Below are 20,661 nucleotides of genomic sequence, written 5' to 3' on the forward strand. Positions count from 1 at the left end.
GATTCAGCAAAGTTGAAATAAAGGAAAACATGTTCAGGGCAGCCAGAGAGAAAGGTCGGGTTACCCTCAAAGGGAGGCCCATCAGACTAACAGAGGATCTCTCGGCAGAAACTCTAAAGGCAGAAGAGAGTGGGGGCCAATATTCAACATTCTTAAAGAAAAGAATTTTCAACCCAGAATTTCATATCCAGCCAAACTAAGCTTCATACGTGAAGGAGAAATAAAATACTTTACAGACAAACAAATGCTGAGAGATTTTGTCACCACCAGACCTGCCCTAAAAGAGCTCCTGAAGGAAGCACTAAACATGGAAAGGCACAACCTGTACCACCCGCTGCAAAATCATGCCAAAATGTAAAGACCATCGAGACTAGGAAGAGACTGCATCAACTACCGAGCAAAATAACCAGCTAACATCATAATGACAGGATCAAATTCACACATAACAATATTAACTTTAAATGTAAATGGACTAAATGCTCCAATTAAAAGACACAGACTGGCAAATTGGATAAAGAGTCAAGACCCATCAGTGTGCTGTATTCAGGAAACATATCTCACGTGCAGAGACACACATATGCTCAAAATAAAAGGATGGAGGAAGATCTACCAAGCAAATGGAGAACAAAAAAAGGCAGGGGTTGCAATCCTAGTCTCTGATAAAACAGACTTTCAACCAACAAAGATCAAAAGAGACAAAGAAGGCCATTACATAATGGTAAAGGGATCAATTCAACAAGAAGAGCTAACTAACCTAAATATATGTGCACCCAATAAAGGAGCACCTGCATTCATAAAGCAAGTCCTGAGTGACCTACAAAGAGACTTAGACTCCCACACATTAATAATGGGAGACTTTAACACCCCACTGTCAATATTAGACAGATCAACAAGACAGAAAGTTAACAAGGATACCCAGGAATTGAACTCAGCTCTGCACCAAGTGGATCTAACAGACATCTACAGAGCTCTCCACCCCAAATCAACAGAATATACATTTTTTTCAGCACCACACCACACCTATTCCAAAATTGACCACATACTTAGAAGTAATGCTCTCCTCAGTAAATGTAAAAGAACAGAAATTATAGCAAACTATCTCTCAGATCATAGTGCAATCAAGCTAAAACTCAGGATGAAGAATCTCACTCAAAACTGCTCAACTACATGGAAACTGAACAATCTGCTCTTGAATGACTACGGGGTACATAACGAAATGAAGGCAGAAATAAAGATGTTCTTTGAAACCAACGAGAACAAAGACACAACATACCAGAATCTCTGGGATGCATTCAAAGCAGTGTGTAGAGGGAAACTTATAGCACTAAATGCCCACAAGAGAAAGCAGGAAAGATCCAAAATTGACACCCTAACATCACAATTGAAAGAACTAGAAAAGCAAGAGCAAACACATTCAAAAGCTAGCAGAAGGCAAGAAATAACTAAAATCAGAGCAGAACTGAAGGAAATAGAGACACAAAAAACCCTTCAAAAAATTAATGAGTCCAGGACCTGGTTTTTTGAAAGGATCAACAAAATTGATAGACCACTAGCAAGATTAATAAAGAAAAAAAGAGAGAAGAATCAAATAGATGCAATAAAAAATGATAAAGGGGATATCACCACTGATCCCACAGAAATACAAATTACCATCAGAGAATACTACAAACACCTCTACACAAATAAACTAGAAAATCTCGAAGAAATGGATAAATTCCTTGACACATACACTCTCCCAAGACTAAACCAGGAAGAAGTTGAATCTCTGAATAGACCAATAACAGGAGCTGAAATTGTGGCAATAATCAATAGCTTACCAACCAAAAAGAGTCCAGGACCAGATGGATTCACAGCCGAATTCTACCAGAGGTACAAGGAGGAACTGGTACCATTCCTTCTGAAACTATTCCAATCAATAGAAAAAGAGGGAATCCTCCCTAACTCATTTTATGAGGCCAGCATCATCTTGATACCAAAGCCGGGCAGAGATACAACCAAAAAAAAGAATTTTAGACCAATATCCTTGATGAAAATTGATGCAAAAATCTTCAATAAAATACTGGCAAACCAAATCCAGCAGCACATCAAAAAGCTTATCCACCATGATCAAGTGGGCTTCATCCCTGGGATGCAAGGCTGGTTCAATATACGCAAATCAATAAATGTAATCCAGCATATAAACAGAACCAAAGACAAAAACCACATGATTATCTCAATAGATGCAGAAAAGGCCTTTGACAAAATTCAACAATGTTTCATGCTAAAAACTCTCAGTAAATTAGGTATTGATGGGACGTATCTCAAAATAATAAGAGCTATCTATTACAAACCCACAGCCAATATCATACTGAATGGGCAAAAACTGGAAGCATTCCCTTTGAAAACTGGCACAAGACAGGGATGCCCTCTCTCACCACTCCTATTCAACATAGTGTTGGAAGTTCTGGCCAGGGCAATTAGGCAGGAGAAGGAAATCAAGGGTATTCAATTAGGAAAAGAGGAAGTCAAATTGTCCCTGTTTGCAGACGACATGATTGTATATCTAGAAAACCCCATTGTCTCAGCCCAAAATCACCTTAAGCTGATAAGCAACTTCAGCAAAGTCTCAGGATACAAAATCAATGTACAAAAATCACAAGCATTCTTATACACCAATAACAGACAGAGAGCCAACTCATGAGTGAACTCCCATTCACAATTGCTTCAAAGGGAATAAAATACCTAGGAATCCAACTTACAAGGGACGTGAAGGACCTTTTCAAGGAGAACTACAAACCACTGCTCAAGGAAATAAAAGAGGATAAAAAGAAATGGAAGAACATTCCATGCTCATGGGTAGGAAGAATCAATATCATGAAAATGGCCATACTGCCCAAGGTAATTTACAGATTCAATGTCATCCCCATCAAGGTACCAATGACTTTCTCCACAGATTTGGAAAAAACTACTTTAAAGTTCATATGGAACCAAAAAAGAGCCTGCATTGCCAAGTCAATCCTAAGCCAAAAGAACAAAGCTGGAGGCATCACACTACCTGGCTTCAATCTATACTACCAGGCAACAGTAACCAAAACAGCATGGTACTGGTACCAAAACAGAGATATAGATCAATGGAACAGAACAGAGCTCTCAGAAATAATGCCACACATCTACAACTATCTGATCTTTGACAAACCTGAGAAAACAAGCAATGGAGAAAGGATTCCCTATTTAATAAATGGTGCTGGGAAAACTGGCTAGCCATATGTAGAAAGCTGAAACTGGATCCCTTCCTTACACCTTATACAAAAATCAATTCAAGATGGATTAAAGACTTAAACGTTAGACCTAAAACCATAAAAACCCTAGAAGAAAACCTAAGCATCACCATTCAGGACATAGGCATGGGCAAGGTCTTCATGTCTAAAACACAAACAGCAATGGCAAAAAAAGCCAAAATTGACAAATGGGATCTAATTAAACTCAAGAGTTTCTGCACAGCAAAAGAAACTACCATCAGAGTGAACAGCAACCTACAAAATGGGAGAAAATTTTTGCAACCTACTCATCTGACAAAGGGCTAATATCCAGAATCTACAATGAACTCCAACAAATTTACAAGAAAAAAACAAACAACCCCATCAAAAAGTGGGCGAAGGACATGAACAGACACTTCTCAAAAGAAGACATTTATGCAGCCAAAAAACACATGAAAAAATGCTCACCATCACTGGCTGTCAGAGAAATGCAAATCAAAACCACAATGAGATACCATCTCACACCAGTTAGAATGGCAATCATTAAAAAGTCAGGAAACAACAGGTCCTGGAGAGGATGTGGAGAAATAGGAACACTTTTACACTGTTGGTAGGACCGTAAACTAGTTCAACCCTTGTGGAAGTCAGTGTGGCGATTCCTCAGGGATCTAGAACTAGAAATACCATTTGACCCAGCCATCCCATTACTGGGTATATACCCAAAAGACTATAAATCATGCTGCTATAAAGACACATGCTCACGTATGTTTATTGCGGCATTATTCACAATAGGAAAGACCTGGAACCAACCCAAATGTCCAACAATCCTAGACTGGGTTAAGAAAATGTGGCACATATACACCATGGAATACTATGCAGCCATAAAAAATGAGGAGTTCATGTCCTTTGTAGGGACACGGATGAAATTGGAAATCATCATTCTCATAAACTATTGCAAGAACAAAAAACCAAATACCAAATATTCTCACTCATAGGTGGGAATTGAACAATGAGAACACATGGACACAGGAAGGGGAACATCACACTCTGGGGACTGTTGTGGGGTGGGGGGAGGGGGGAGGGATAGCACTGGGAGATATACCTAATGCTAGATGACAAGTTAGTGGGTGTAGCGAACCAGCATGGCACATGTATACATATGTAACTAACCTGCACATTGCACACATGTACACTAAAACTTAAAGTATAATAATAATAAATACATAAATAAAATAAAAAAATAAAAAAAAAACAGAAAAAAAAAAAAGAAATATGTTACCAATGGGAAACCAGGTGAAGGGTATACTGGACTTCTCTCTATTATTTCTTATAACTGTATGTGATGCAGTAATTACCTCAAAATAAAAGGTTAAAAATAAAAAGAATGCTTTTTCCACCGAAGCATTAATGAAATATATGCTTATGCATATTAGTTTTAATTATTGTCAGATGTAACATCCTTTTCATATCTTAATAATGCATCAATCATCACAATATTATAAAAATCTCATTTTGTGATTTCTCCCACATTATATATGAATGTATTAAATGCATACACGTAAAAATGTTTTGTAATTTTTACATTTAGATATTTAATCCACCTTATTTATATTCTATACAATATTAAGTATGAATATAGTATAAATTTTCTTCAAATGGATATTATTTTCTGAAACTGCTTACTGAATTGTTTATTCTTTGACATAATTTGAAGATCCAAATTTTCTTATATCTGTGTGACTCAGCTCCTTCACCTACAATTCTGTTCCATTAAATTGTTTATATTTACATTTTATATGAGTTAAGATAAGCTAATTATATCATTTTTCTATTGTTGCTTAAACAAACACATATATCATCCCACAGTTTTTGTGGGTTAGGAGTCTAGGTACAGCTTAGCCAGGTCCTCTGACTATAATCAAGGAGCCACGCAGAGCTCAGCTCTCATCTGGATGCTTAACAAACATAAGCTTATGACCAAAACATCATGAAATATAAGGAAATAAAACACACTGAATGAGGGTTATCTGAAAAAAGAAAAAAAGCACAGTAAATTCAGACTGTACAAAACTATATAGATTGGATTTGGGGATACATAATATGTAACATTCTGATTGGCAAGCAGTTTAGGAAAACATTGTATATAGAAGCAATGCAGATTAAAATGTATAGACACAAGCAGTTTAAAGGCTATTCTTGGGTGCATAACAGTGCCTGGCTCCTGGCTGATACTTGGGGCAGGCTGTGTTCCCAGTGGGGAGGTAGAATGAATTTCTGTAGAGAATGAGGGAAATTAAAAAAAAAAAAGAAAGAGTGGGACTAGTCTAAACACAAAAAGACTGTACTGTACAGGACATAGGATGCACATTTTATCAGGAAAGAGTGTCAGGACACAAGCACATGTCAGCATTTGTAAAAAGACAGGAGTTCTAAAGAACAACAGCAGAAAATAATGTGTAAGCTTTGGTCCAAACTGACAGAGCAATCTACCCTTTCTGATGAATCAGTGCTGATTCCCAAGACACGGAGCTTGAAGTATATCAGTCTAGCTTAAATCAAGATTAGTTTTATTTTTTATTGTTGTTTGTTTGGCCATTTTCTCTTCATTGTGAATGTTTCAGTAACATGCCATTTTGTAACTTAGTCTCCTAGGTTTCCCTATAAATCTCTCAAATTCAAAAAAAGCAAATCTGGACCAATATTTCTTTATAAACTTCAGTTATATTTGAGAATTTAAAAAGTTAACAAACTTCAGTTAAATATTTATACTACCATTTAAAAATATATTAACAGTCACTATTATTATTTTAAATGAAATATACCCACCGTGAACAAATGTAGTTTGTAATTGTCTCTGGATTTTCTAATAAATGCTTAAAATTTTAGAACTCGAGTATACCATTGTTCCCTGTTTATCAATGCATCACACTCTCATATTAACTATTTGCCAAGATTATAATTAATAATTTCATACAAGTAATTTACAACAGGCTGATGATGAGTAATTTTTATTTTATAATACAGCAGCTCTTTAGTATATTTTATAATCCATTAAAAATATGATAGAACATAATGTAAAATATATTTTTCCATATAAAGAAAATGTTAGAAATGGGCTGGGAGTCTTGAATATTCCACTAGCTGTGATGACCTCATTTGAGTGATAAATTATTAAGATTAGCTCTCTAATTCATTATAGTCAATTCTTTTGAAAATTGTAATAGATGTTTCAGTGAATTAGAGAATTAATCTAACAATCTGCCAAACAAGCTAACCTGATAGTTTGAAGCTTTCCTGAGTATAATGTAATTTTAAACTAAGAGAGATCATATCCCATGAGCAACAAATTGAGATACTCTGTGTAACTTAATTTTGAATGGTAATTATATTAATGAAATAAGATTTTAAAAGCATTTCAAATCCATACATTCTTATAAAAAATTGTTTAAGCAACCCACTAAAACAGGGTTAGTTTAATTTTCTAAATTTTGTAAAATGCTTGTCTTTAATAAATATTTATCAGGAACAAAGTGATAGGTTCTTCCTAATCTAGTCACTGAAACTACTTTTCCATCTGTGCCATCAGGGCAAAAGCCCACAGGTCTATATATCTTATTAGTACAGTGTACCTTATAAATAATCAAAAGAACTTGCTACAGGTTATGTAGAGAATTCAAGTGACTAATGAAATAATAAAATATGAAGGATGTATTTATGAAATTCAGGATGGCATTATGTGGTTCTGTTTGGAATAAAGGCACCATCCAGCTTCTGACTCAATGAGACCAAATAAGAAGTTACAGTGGGTCCTAAACATCACAGTTTTCAGCATACAAAATAAATCATATACGTAAATAAGTAGGGTTTCATGGGCCAGGTTAGTGTGTGTGTGTGTGTGTGTGTGTGTGTTTAGGAGCTAGTGTGTTGGGGAAGTAGAGCTGAAAGGAGAGGATGGTTAAATATTTCTCTTATATGGAGTATTCATGCTATTCTAATGCCTCTATTAAAACTTCATTATGTGACTTCAGGCTGCAAAAATAGTTTTATGTCCAGGCAAGTGAGCACCAAGCTCAAAATTCCACGTCATATTCAAGAACACATTCATTTTAGTGTCTGTTCAACTTTAGTCTCTTAAGGATCTTCCCTGACTGAGCTGGACAAAAATTAACCAATCTTTACAAGACAAGCACCCCCTGGTGGATGCTGTGTGTTTCCTGTGCTTAGAACAGTACTTACATATAATAGTATCTGAGTCCGAAAACCTCTCCCGCTTTCTCTACCTAATAATGTTGTGCCTTCCCCCTTAGTTCTTGCTAGGAATTTGCAAGATAATCCATAGATTGGAGCTGAGGGTTGGTTCTCTAGGACTGAATAAGGACCATCGTAGGAAATCCAATGTGGGAAGAGTGAGTGGGAAAGATTTGTACCACAGTCCAAAAGGAAGATCCAAAATCACTAGAGAAATCAAATATAAAGGCCAATACACTAATAATAGGCAAGATAATTATAATGAACACTTATTACATACTTTAATAAATGCTCTTTACATTAGTAATCGAGTTAACACCCTAACAATCTTATTAAGAACCATTATTCTCCTTCTCTCTATTTTTTCAGATAAGGAAGGCATCAAGTTAGGCAAAAAGATTATCTTGCCCAAGGACATACAGTTAATATGTGGCAGATCTGGCATTTGCACAATACAGAGGCAGCCTGATTCTAAATTCTGTCACGTGGCAGCAGCAAAACGTATTGCTTTTTAAAGACAAACTCCTTTTTAAGCAATCTCATTAATAAAAATTATAAGCAAAAAAAAAAAAAAAAGTGGAGGTTAAGGTACCTGGCAAGCTACAGGAACTTTTGAATACATTTAATTGTGTGATGGTCTTGTGTCTCTGAAACAAAAGAAATATTAATGATTATAACAAGTTTTTCAAGAGCTAAAATTGTTGAAAAAATTCAAAGTTGTAAACCTATGCAACACAGCTAAAATCACTGTGATGAAAATCTGCATGAGCTCAAAATATAGGCAATGTGGCCAGCTATTAAACCCTTGCTAGCCTGACTGAAGAATCAGTCTCAGTGATAGCACAAGGCTGAATCTCACAGATTCCCCTGTTACTCCTGAAATGTCATATCTAGGCAGTGGTTGTACTCTTGCCCAGTACATGCAGAAGGAGTACCTGCATGTCTCTTGAACACCAAAGTACACATATTTCCATTCTACCTCACAACATGCTCACTCTGGTGATGTCAACTGGCAATGCATCAATGTTGCTTTTTATTTCTTCCTCTTTGGAAGTGACTCTTTCTATAGTAATGAATAGCAGAGAATGTCATAAGCTGTGTCTCCCACAGACTAATTATATTCAGTAGTTTGGGGCATTCATCTTGAGATGCCTACTCAAAAATGTGTCTTGAACTGCATCATTCCCATGTTGCCCTGGCAGTAGATCCTTCATCCTCAAGGCAGAATCACTAAGAGCTGTATTCCACAAATCATCTGTGCAAGTATGTCAAATGTAAAGGCAAGGAGAGCCAAAAATGTTCTTGAAATATCCTCAAAGGAAGATGCAGAAGGGACTGCTCAGTTATCAACTTTCCCATACTAAGATATTGTAATGATCACATATACAGATCTTCATACAGATTGACACCCTGCATGACAGCAGTGTATTGCATCTGTATCTGTATAAGGGAAATGGATCTTGAGGAAACAGTTTCCAACTCCTTAAAATCTGTGGCATGACGGTGATGTGAGAACCCTCCTGTAAACTGAAGGGTATGGCATCGATAAGCACAGACATGTAATTTTTGACATGTATTTCTTCCCTCTCTGAACAGACTGGGATGCAGTTTCCTCATTAAACATAGTGGTCATTGGAAACAATTATTAGAGAGTGATAGTTGCCATTATAAGTGGGAGGATCCTGATACCAGAATGTCAGACAAAATAGCTGGCAAAGATGCAGATACTACAGAGAACATTAGAGTAAGTTACATCACACAGGTGGTCCTAAGCTAATGGGTCAATTACTTGTGTTTTTTGTTTTCTTTTTTTGAGACAGATTCTTGCCCTGCCACCCATACTGGAGTGCAGTGGTGCGATCATTTCTTACTGCACCTCTACCTCCCAGGCTCAAACGATCCACCCACCTCAGCCTCCCTAGTAGCTGGGACCACAGGTACGTGCCCACCACAACTGGCTAAGATTTTTTTTTTTCTTTGTAGAGATGAGGTCTCCTCTATGTTTCCCAGGCTAGTCTCAAACTCCTAGACTTAACAGATCCACCTGCCTCAGCCTCCCAAACTGTTGGGATTACAGATGTGGGCCATCACACCTGACTGTGGGTCAATTATTGAAAGTTCTACAGCAGAAGTCAACAAGTAGAAAATAGAAGAATCAAATGCAGACTAAGAAGAAAGTAAAGGGCAAGGGTCCAGGAGAAAGATTTAAGACAGAATTGAGAATTTGTAATTACACAAAGATGGTACCAAAGCAGAAAGAGTATGGAAACAAAGGATGTCCAAAATTATCAGGGAATCTAGTATTTTGTTAGTTCACATTAGGGGAGTGTAAGTGTATGTTAACTGAGCATCTGAAATATATATATACAATATCACATATGTGTAATATATATTATATATTTGACAAACTTAGGTAAGATACATGTTATTAATATGTGTGTGCATGTATATATGTGTATATATTTATATATGTGTATCTTATATGTATACAAATTCCATATGTGTAATATATACATGTACACACATATTAATATTAATAATAGCTTCATATTTATACTTTAAATGTATTATAAAGTGTGCATTTCAGTGGCTTTTATTATATTCCCAGGATTGTGCAATCATCAGCATGATCTAATTGTAAAATATTTTTATCACAACAAAAGGAAATTCTCTACCCATTAGTAATCATTTCACATTCCCACCTTTCCATAGCCGTCAGTAACTACTAATTGAATTTTCATCACCATGAATTTGACTACTGTGGACATTTTATATAAATGTAGTCATATAATATGGGGTCTTCCTTAACTGGCTTCTTTCTCTAAGAATAATACTTTCAAAGTTAATCCATGTCACATAGCATGTGTAAATATTTAATTCCTTTTTATTGCCAGGTAATATCCAATTGCACAGATAGTCCACATTTTATTTTCCATTGACGGACCTTTGGGTTGTTTCTACATTTTGATTCTTATGGATAAAGCTGACATGGACATCTGTGTACATTTTTGTGTGTGGACTTATGACTTTACTTCTCTCTAGTCTACCTATGAGTAGAATCATCATATTATATAGTGACTTTATAATTTATCATTTTGAGGGACTGCTAAACTGTTTCCCAAAGTGACTGCACTATTTTACTATCCCATCAGGATTGTATAAGGGTTCTAATTCCTCTATACACTTCATAATACGTTTTATGGTCTGTCTAAGTTTTAGCTACCGTTGTGGATAAGAAGTTACATTTCACTGTGGTTTTGATTTATATTTTCCTATGGACTAATGATGTTGAGCAACTTTTCATGTGCTTATTGGCCACTTGTATATCCTCTTTAGAGAAATGTCTATTCAAATCTTTTACCCATTTAGAAATTGGTTTTATATTATGCATATTTTATTGTTTAATTTGAGAATTGCTCATATATAAATACAAGTTCCTTATCAAAAATATGATTTTAAAGTATTTCACACACATTTGTGGGTTATCATTTGTCTTATTCTGTTTTGTGCTGCTATCACAGAATATTGAGACTGGGTAATTTACAATGAACAGAAATGAATTGGTTTATGGTTCTAGGGCCTGGAAAGTTCAAGATCGAGAAGATGGCATCTGGTGAGGGCCTTCTTGCTGTGTCATTCCATGGAGGAAGGGCAATGATGGGGCAGAGCAGGTGTGTGTGTGTGAGAGAGAGAGATTGAATTCTCCTTTCTTCTGCCTTTTTTGTTTTATCTGGGTCTTGAGCTGATTGGATGGTTCCTGCTGACATTGAGGGTAGATCTTCCCTACTCAGTCCAGTGACTGATATGCCAATCTCCTCTAAAAAACCCTCACAGACCCACCCAGAAATAACTCTTTGCAAGTCTCTAGATATTCTTTAATGCAGTCAAATTGACACCTAAATTAACAACTAAATCTTTTCACTTTTTTGATGATGTCCTTTTCATTACAAAATCTTTTAATTTGATGATGTACAATTTGTGTATTTTTTTCTTTCATAACTTATACATGTGTCAAATATGTGAAACAATTGCCTAACCTAAGGCCATGGTAACATATTCCTATGATTTCCTTTAAAATTGTTTAGTTTTATTTGTTATATTTGAAACTATGATCAATTCTTATACAAGGTGATGCATATAATTCTTTATGCCCCACATAAAAAAGAGAAAGAAAAGAGGCCATACTTCATATATATAAACAGAGTCTTCCATCTCTTGAACTGGCAGTGTCCATAGTTGAAAAGTCAAAACTGAGCACATACACTACACTGAATCTTTTGTCATGTGACCACTGCTGTCTGGCCAACCATACAAAAAGCTGGGAAGCAAAGAGTTCTTTCCATTTGACTCTAACTTCATCATGAGTCTCATTTATTTTTCTATCAATTAATATTCAATTATAAACTATTCTGGGACAGATATGGCAGATTCACTCTTAGCACTGATTCTCACCTTATCTAATGTACTATGGGGGCTGGAAAGCTGAAAGAGCTCTGGGAAGCTAGGATTCTGCATGTGACATATGTTTCTCAGCACAGACACATCTGCATTGTTCTCAGATGTGGAAGTGATCAACATGATGCAGGAGCTTCTTCCACAGAACAACTAGCACGAGAGCCTTCTTCCACAGAGCAACCAGCATCACAGAGGCATCCAGTTATTCAAGGTAACTGATTATTTTTTTCTTTTTATCTTCCAGTCACTAGCATCAGAAGTTCTGAGCATGGACAGTGACACTAGTGATGTCATTAGCTGTATGTTTCTCCTGAGTTGTTCCTGCCTGTATGTTTCTTAGTTGTATAGGATCTAACTGTAGTTCACTGGTTCTTCACTAAATCCTTTTCTGTTCAAGCTAACCCAAGTAAGTTCTATTATTTGCATCTGAGAACCATTATTAACACACTCCGCATTGTCACCACCCACCCATGCTCACAGCCTAGGCTGGCAGCCTGTTCTTTAATATGCTATCATTGTACAATGCTCCTTAGCTTCTTGGGTTCTGACCTTCATATCTATTCCTACCTCCCTCTACATCATTTTCTTCTGCTGTATAAAATATTATGAGCAAATTCCTCTATGCCCTTAACTCGAGGGCCTAACATTGTTTTATTTCCCAAGTCACTAATTTATGTATTGTGTTCTCTGTCCTTCTAGCTCACTTGACCAAACTAATCCCACTTAATGTTTTAACCATCTTGATACTTTTTCCTTATTATTTTTCTAATTTGTCTTCACTTTTTTCCCTGAGTTCAATTATATGGTCCATTATTTAATAATTTTCTCTTGTTCTTCTGACTTTTTTTGCCTTCTGGGCAGCTGAACATAGCTAGAGAAAATCATCTAAATTAACAAATTAGCACTACTATGAATTGAAGATCCCATACCATAACTAGACCTCCCATATGGCTTGCACATTGTTCAATATTTATTTGATAAAATTGCACAACAAATATTCCATACATCCCCACTTAACCAACATCAAACATCCTTGCTACCCTTATCACTGTTAGCAGGTGATCTCCAACTTGTTTTTCACAAGGCATGAAGAAACCCTTTAAAAGGAACAACCAAAATATGTTGACTTATATCGGCAAGTCAACTGGAATTTGATTCCATGAAGTTCTTTCTGTATTCTTATAAAATATGGTATTTCTGCCTGTATGTACCTTGCTCAAATAATATTTCAGGAAGGAAGGAAGGGAGGAAGGGAAGGAGGGAGAGAGGGAGGGAGGGAGGAAAGGTTGGAAGGGAGGGAGGAAAGGTTGGAAGGGAGGGAGGAAAGGTTGGAAGGGAGGGAGGAAAGGTTGGAAGGGAGGGAGGGAGGAAAGGTTGGAAGGAAGGGAGGGAGGAAGGGAAGAAAAGCTTCTACACATCTCTCCTTGCATATGTTATAAGATATTCCTAAAAGAGCTCTCCAGGATTTTTGATGTCCATCTCAAGCAGAGAGCACAAATTAAGTAATTCACTGCCCTCTGGCAGGATCGGGGAACTGTTAGTTGCTGTTATTTATTCTTTCCAAGTATTTAATTAGGTAAATGATTTAAGCTTGAACAAGTGTGATCCTGTTTGCTAAAATTCTCAAGGAATTGTGGGATAATCTAGCACTTTAGCTAACAGAGAGGCAAAATACAATGAATCATGTTTCCTCAACTGCCCTCCCATATTGCAGGTGCAGACAGCACACACAGCTGAAGAGGAGTGTTTGTAATAAAAAGAAATCCTCTGTTCATTCTTAGCTATGAGAGCAGAAATTTATAGTGTGAGTACTATGTCCCAATAAGCTTCATAGACAAGCTTCTGTGAAGAAGATAACACTCACAAATATGAGATACCATGAAAATCCCAATTGCCTGATAGAGGTATAACCTTCCTGGCATGTATTTGCTTTATGTCTATTCATGTATCCTTGATAATCTTTGTGTTTCCAGGATTTTTTTAAGTACTCAGACTTTTAAGGTTCTAGGATGTTTTACTGACAGGACATCATTTCAGCAAACATCTTTCCAAGATATTAGAAAACAATTCTATTACCAACAGGCACATCCTATATTAGGCTATCATAAAGGAATTCCTACCTTAGAAGCCCAGATTATGGTTTACATCAAACTTTTTCATTTCTTCTATTCAGTGCTCTGGAAGTAGATTTTCAAATACTCAGTCAGGCTTATAGGAATGTCTAAATATTAGAAATCCAGATATAATGTGTACTACATATTCTTAGATGAAGCTGTCTGGAAAACTGAAAGAGCAAGACTCCATTTCTTGGATGTCTCTGGAGGATTCCCTCATTTGACTCTACTTCAGATCATTTACTATTGTAGGTCCATGAAACCATCTTAGTCATGGCAGTCATTTTGATAATAGTCTACCATTAGATGCTTGACTAAGGTGAACAACTTGTCCTAGTTTGTCCAGGGTTTTCCCAGTCTTAAAACAGGAAAGTCCCATATCCTGGAGACAACCCCGGTTTATGCTGGATGCTCTTCATCCCTGAACACCTTGGTTCTATTTTTTTTTTCAGCTATTTCACTGTGTGGATAATTCAGTATCATCATTTCATTTTAGGTATCCCAGGTATCCCAATTCATGTCAATTCCTTTAGTTTCTTACTTAAGGTACTTCTATCCTAATGAGCCTGTATATTACAAGACACTTAAGATGGGTTGCCAGAGAAGTGTGTGAACAATTTGTTGGAAGGGTAGGTAAGTATGGTAATGATAAGTAAGTAAGTAATGATAAGTAAGGTGCTAACCTCCCAACCTGCTGAATTGCTATATACCACTCACTAAAAGAAGAATGTTCCTATAGCATCTTTACCCAAAGTCTTCATTCCAAACCAAAAATACCATACTGGACTTGTCTATTATCACCATCCACCCAAGAGAAATTCGGGAGACAGACAGCTTTATAATGAATCATCCAAGTCTTTGTTTCAGAAAGTCTAAGTTCCAGCCCCTCTCCTTATGCTAACCTCTTTAGCAGCAGATCTACAGCTGAGTGTTTTATCTCATAAGTATAAACTCATCTCAGTCATATTTCCTGCTATGGGACACCTGCACACCAAATAAACCAAGATCTGGTCCAGAAGTAAGTTGAGGGATGAAGGAGTACAGATAAGTCAAACTTGATAACACATTTAAAGTCTGGAAATAAGTGTGCTGGTACAGAAAAAGAACAATTCATGGGTCATAAAATTGCTTTGGAATTACTCATAATAGGCTTCTTCTTTGCTTTCCCATGTCTTCTGACAATCCTCATTCATTTTCTTATTTTACTTCTCTATTGACCCTATAGCTTGTTAGATCAGTTGAGTAAACATCTGCCTTTCAGATTTTAAATCCAAAATCAGGTCTTGCCTCCCTCTTCGAGCACGTCACCTCTAGGGTTCTATCATTGGTAAAAAGTCAGAGGAATTTCCCTTTCCTCTGTTTTGTAGGCAGCCCTTACCAGAAAATTCTTAGCAACAATCAGGTAATGAGATTTTCAAAGACTATTAAGGCATCAATTATTCATTAGCAACACTATTACATGTACCTGTTAGCCATATTTTACATTCCAATTTATAAGGACAATCACAAGCGTCAAGACAGAAATTTTCATGGCAAAAGAATTTTAAAATAATTTAACGTGAACATAAAAAGGGTCACAAATTATGGTTTCCGCACCCCTGTCCCTGAATTTGTTTGATTCTACAAAACAATTTCTGTGCTATTCTAATAATTTATGATCATTCATTTATCAATATAGCATTTGTGAAAACTGCGGTGCTAAGCTCATCATTAAAAACTGAAAACTTACTCTGAATTAAAGTATATTTTCAGCATTACTATTCTCCATCTCAAATGGCAGACATAATAGTAATATCACATCTTATTTATTAAAGTTACACCCCAGTGATTTACCTTGGGAAGATGTTGTGTGAGTATTTAGAGGTGTTTTCCAGCCAAAGATGAAAGATGTAAGTATCCCTGGAATATAGCATACTTTCATTGCACTTTACAGATACTGCATTTTTCAAAAATTGAAGGTTTGTGGCAACTTTTCCTTGAACAAATGTATCAGCGCCATTTTCCTTATAACATGTGCTCACTTTTGCTTTGGTCTCTTTGTTACATTTTGGTAATTCTCACAATATTTCAAAAGTTTTCATTATTATTATATCTGTTGTGATTACCTGTGATCAATGATATTTGATGTTACTATTGTAATTATTTTGGGGTACCAAGAACTGTGACCATATAAGACAGTGAACGCAATTGCTAAATGTTTTGTGTGTTCCGACTGCTCCATCAACTGGCTGTTCCCTGGCTCTCCCTCTCCTCAGGCCTGTTTATTCCTTGAAATACAACAATATTGAAATTAGGCCAATAAATAACCCTAAAATGGACTGTAAGTATTGAAGTGAAAGGAAGAGCCACACATCTCTCACTTTAAATGAAAAGCTAGAAATTATTAAGCTTAGTGAGTAACGCATGTTGAAAGCTGAGATAGGGCAAAAGCTAGGCTTCTTGTGCCAGTTATCCAAGATGTGAATGCAAAGAAAAAGTTCTTGAAGGAAATTAAAAGTGCTATTTCAATGAACACATGAGTAATAGGAAAGTGAAACAGCCTTATTGCTGATATGGAGAAAGTTTTAAAGATCTGAATAGAAGTTCTAACCAGGCACAACATTCCCTTAAGCCAAAGCCTGATCCAGAGCAAGGTCTTAACACTCTTCAATTTTATGAAGGCTGAGAGAGGTGAAGAGGCTGCAGAGGACAAAATTGGAAGCCAGCAGAGTTTGGTTCATGGGGTTTAAAGAAAGAAGCTATCTCTATAACATAAAAGTGCAAGGTTAAACAGCAAGTGCTGAGGTAGAAACTGCAGCAAATTATCCAGAAAATCATAGGTAAGATCATTGTGAATGTGACTACACTAAACAACAGATTTTCAGTGTAGATCAAACAGCCTTCTATTGGAAGAAGATACCATCTAGAACTTTCATAGCTACAGAGAGCAAGGCCTGGCTGAAAACTTTCAAAAGACAGGCTGACTCTCTTGTTAGAGGCTAAGATAGCTGGTGACTTTGAGTTGAAGCCAATGCTCACTTACAATTCTAAAAATCCTAGGGCTCTAAAGAATTATGGTAAATCTACCCCGTCTGTGCTCAATAAACGGAAGAACAAAGCCTGGATGACAGCACATCTGTTAATAGCATGGTTTACTGGATATTTTAAGACCACTTTCAAGACCTACTGCTTAAAATAATAAGTTCTTTTCAAAATATTACTGCTCATTGACAATGTACCTAGTCACCCAAGAGCTCTGATGGAGAGGTAAAAAGAGATAAGCATTGTTTTCATGCCTGCTAACGCAACAACCATTCTGTAGCCCATGGATAAAAGAGCAATTTCAACTTTCGATTCTTATTATTTAAGAAATACATTTCAGAAGGCTATAGCTGCCACAGATAGTGATTCCTCTGATGGATCTGGGAGAAGTCAGTTGAAAACCAGGAAAGGATTCACCAGTCTAGATGCCCTTAAGAACATAAGTGATTCGTGAGACGAGGTCAAAATATTACCATTAACTGGAGATTGGAAAAAGTTTATTCTAATGCTCATAGATGACTTTCAGGGGTTCATGACATCAGTGCAGGCATTAATTTCAGATTTGGCCAAAATAGCAAGATAACTAGAATTAGAAGTGAAGCCTGAAGGTGTGAATGAATTGCTGCAATTTCATGATAAAACTTGAAGAGAATGAGGTGATTTTCCTTATGGAAGAGCAAAGAAAGTGGCTTCTTTGAGATAGAATCCACCAGTGGTGAAGATGCTATGAACACTTTGAAATGACAACAAATGATTTAGAATATTACATACACTTAGTTGATAAAGCAGTGTCAAGGTTTGAGACAGGTTTTGAAAGTTTGGGTAAAATGCTAATGGCATCAGATGCTACAGAGAAATCTTTCATGAAAGGAAGAGTCAATCAATGTGGCAAATCTCATTGTTGTCTTGTTTTAAGAAATTGCCAGACACCCCAACCTTGAGGAACCATCGCCACCCTAACCAGTCAGCAGCCATCCACATTGAGGCAAGACCCTCCACTAGCATAAGGATTATAACTTGCTGAAGGCTCAGAAGATACTTAGCATTTTTCAGCAATAAAATATATTTTAATTAAGGTATGTAAATTTTTTAGACATAGTGCTATTGAATTAATAGACTCCAGCATAGTGTAAAAATAACTTTTATGTGCACTGAGAAAGAAAACAGATATATCTGTGTAACTCACTTTATTGCCTTATTGGCTTTATTTCAGTGGCCTGGAACCAAATCTGCAATATATCCCTGGGTTGCCTGTATGTGTAACTTGCCCATAGAAGGAAAATTCCTTGTTAATATGGCTTCCTTCTTGAAGGTTAAAAGGGCAGCCAACTTTGGCAAGTGGAGAGCAAATGATGAGACACTGCACGTAGTAGTGCCAGTAGTATTGCCAGGCATTGTTATAAATGCTTTATGCAGTTGGCCTTTCATACACATTTGTTCCACACCTGTAGATTCAACCAACCTCAGATTTTAAATATTAGAAAAAAAAAGTAACTATACTATAATAATTAATAGAAATAAAATATACATACGACAACAATTTACATAGCATTTATGTTGAATTAGGTATTATAAGTAATCAAGAGATTATTTAAAGTACACGGGAGAATGTATGTAGGTTATAAGTAAAAACTGTGCCATTTCGCATAGGGGACTTGAGCATCCATGGATTTTGATATCTGCAGGGGGGTCCTGGAACCAATCCCCCATAAATATCAAAGGATGACTAGGTATTAGTTTATTTCATCCTTTCAACCATCCTATGGAATCCACATACGATTATTATTCCCCATTTAAAGATGAGGGCAGGGAGACAGATGTTCAACATTTGCTCAAGTAGACACAACTAGGATATGGAGAAACCCGGTCTCGATAGCAGGCAGTCTGTCTCCAGCGTTCTTACACTGAACCTCTGTGCTATATGCAGCGCCTACGTGTTGCTCAGAAAGGGGTGGACAACTTGTGTTTCCAGAATCTAAAAGAAGTAGCCGTCAAGTGTCCTGGAGTAGAGCAAGGGAAATTGAATGACACTCTGAATTTGTGATGCTGTAAATTCATGAGTAAATTCTGACTCTGCATATGAGACTTGTTCTCCTCCTGGGAGGTGACAGAATAGGGACAGAGAAAATGAACTTTAGACAAGGGCTGCAGCACCTATGCTCTTCTTTGTGGTGAGTGCAGAAGAAGAAAACATTTAAATTTCCCTGATCTAAATGTAAATGTAGGGCTCCTTAATTGTGGGATGGTTGCATGTGTATAATTTTGCCTGGCTCAGAGATTAAGCTCTAATGGGCTTGGAGGAAGAATTGGACAACCACACTTTCTAGTGCGCTTTTGGCAGATGAACTTCTTTCAGAACGTGTTTAGGATTTTGTTATTATAATTGACAAAATATCAACATTAAAATGGTTCTCAAGTATATCCCATAAGTTGTTGGGGTTCAGAATATCTATGAAAAATAATTCATATTCAATCCATATGATAATTTGGAAATTAACAAACTTCTTTATATGGTAGAGATTCCACAGTGGATTCTGGATTGGAGGAGATAATGTGGACCCCCAAAAACAAATAACCACTAGCGAAGAAGAATTGAGAGTAATCCAGAGCAATGGTCCCGAGCTTTTTTGGCACCAGGGACCAGTTTCATAGAAGACAATTTTTCCATGGAAGGACGGGGGTGGGGTGTGGGGTGGGCACAGTTTCAGGACGAAACTGTTCCACCTCATATCACCAGGCATTACATTCTCATAAGGAGCACACAGCCTAGACCCCTCACATGTGCAGTTCACAATAGGGTTTGTGCTTATCTAATGCCGCTGCTGATCTGACAGAAGGTGGAGCTCAGGCAGTAGAGCTCCCTTGACCACCGCTCACTTCCTGCTATGTGGTCCAGTTCCTAAGAGGCCACGGACCAGTCCAGTCCATGGCCTGGGGCTTGGGGGCCCCTGATGCGAGCTGGCTGTGACCTCTCAGCACAGTCACACCTGCAAGGCTTGTGTGTCTGGGAGAGCCAAAGATGAGACATAGGTGAAAAATGCTATTACTATCCCAATAGCACTGAAAATTTTATTTTAAAGTGGCACTGCTCAATAATAGCCACAGGCCACATTTTTGCTACTTAAATTTAAATAAATAAAACTTGAATACAATTTTAAAAGTTAGTTTCTCAGTGTCACTAGCCACATTTCAACTGCTCGAGAGCTCCATGTGGCCAGTCCCCACCACATTGCCAGCACAGGTAAACATTCCCATTATTGCAGAATATCCTATTACACAATATTACTTAAAGAATAATGACTTGTTCACTACATGAAAGAGAACAGGACTGGGGTTAGTAGGGGAGGTCAGTACTGGCAGAGCAACTGCATTCAATGAAACCAAAGAAAGAAAGCATCACAAACTAGAAGCAGAAGATTGCAGAGCAGCACCATTTATTCTATGTGGCCCAGTATCTGGTAATCAAGTGCGCAGTGGCTTCAAGGTATGTCCTGGGAAATTGCTGTGATAGGACCTGTTTACCCTCATAATAAGCAAAGCCTGGAATGTCTCAGAGATAGAAAGACAGCTAGATAGTTGTAGATAGG

The 20,661-nt window shown here is 37.0% G+C and overlaps 2 long non-coding RNA genes across 11 annotated transcripts in view; one reads left to right on the forward strand and one right to left on the reverse strand.

Annotated features, from left to right (window-relative positions):
• LOC129058784 (uncharacterized) overlaps positions 1-20,661 on the reverse strand; it is a 54,156-nt gene that overhangs the window by 18,713 nt on the left and 14,782 nt on the right. For 8 of the 10 annotated variants that reach the window (XR_010139854.1, XR_010139858.1, XR_010139855.1 and 5 more), the window contains one exon: positions 8,077-8,131. The exons of the other annotated variants lie outside the window; for them this stretch is intronic. This is a non-coding gene — a long non-coding RNA (uncharacterized LOC129058784). The remainder of the gene's footprint in view (positions 1-8,076; positions 8,132-20,661) is intronic. 10 annotated transcript variants of the gene reach the window in all.
• Positions 9,310-12,652, forward strand: LOC129058787 (uncharacterized). Its single transcript, XR_008524189.1, has 3 exons — positions 9,310-9,421; positions 11,062-11,155; positions 12,044-12,652. It is a non-coding gene; the product is annotated as an uncharacterized LOC129058787 (long non-coding RNA).

This window comes from Pongo abelii, chromosome 3 (assembly GCF_028885655.2).
Source record: "Pongo abelii isolate AG06213 chromosome 3, NHGRI_mPonAbe1-v2.0_pri, whole genome shotgun sequence".
NCBI classification, from domain to species: Eukaryota; Metazoa; Chordata; class Mammalia; order Primates; family Hominidae; genus Pongo; species Pongo abelii.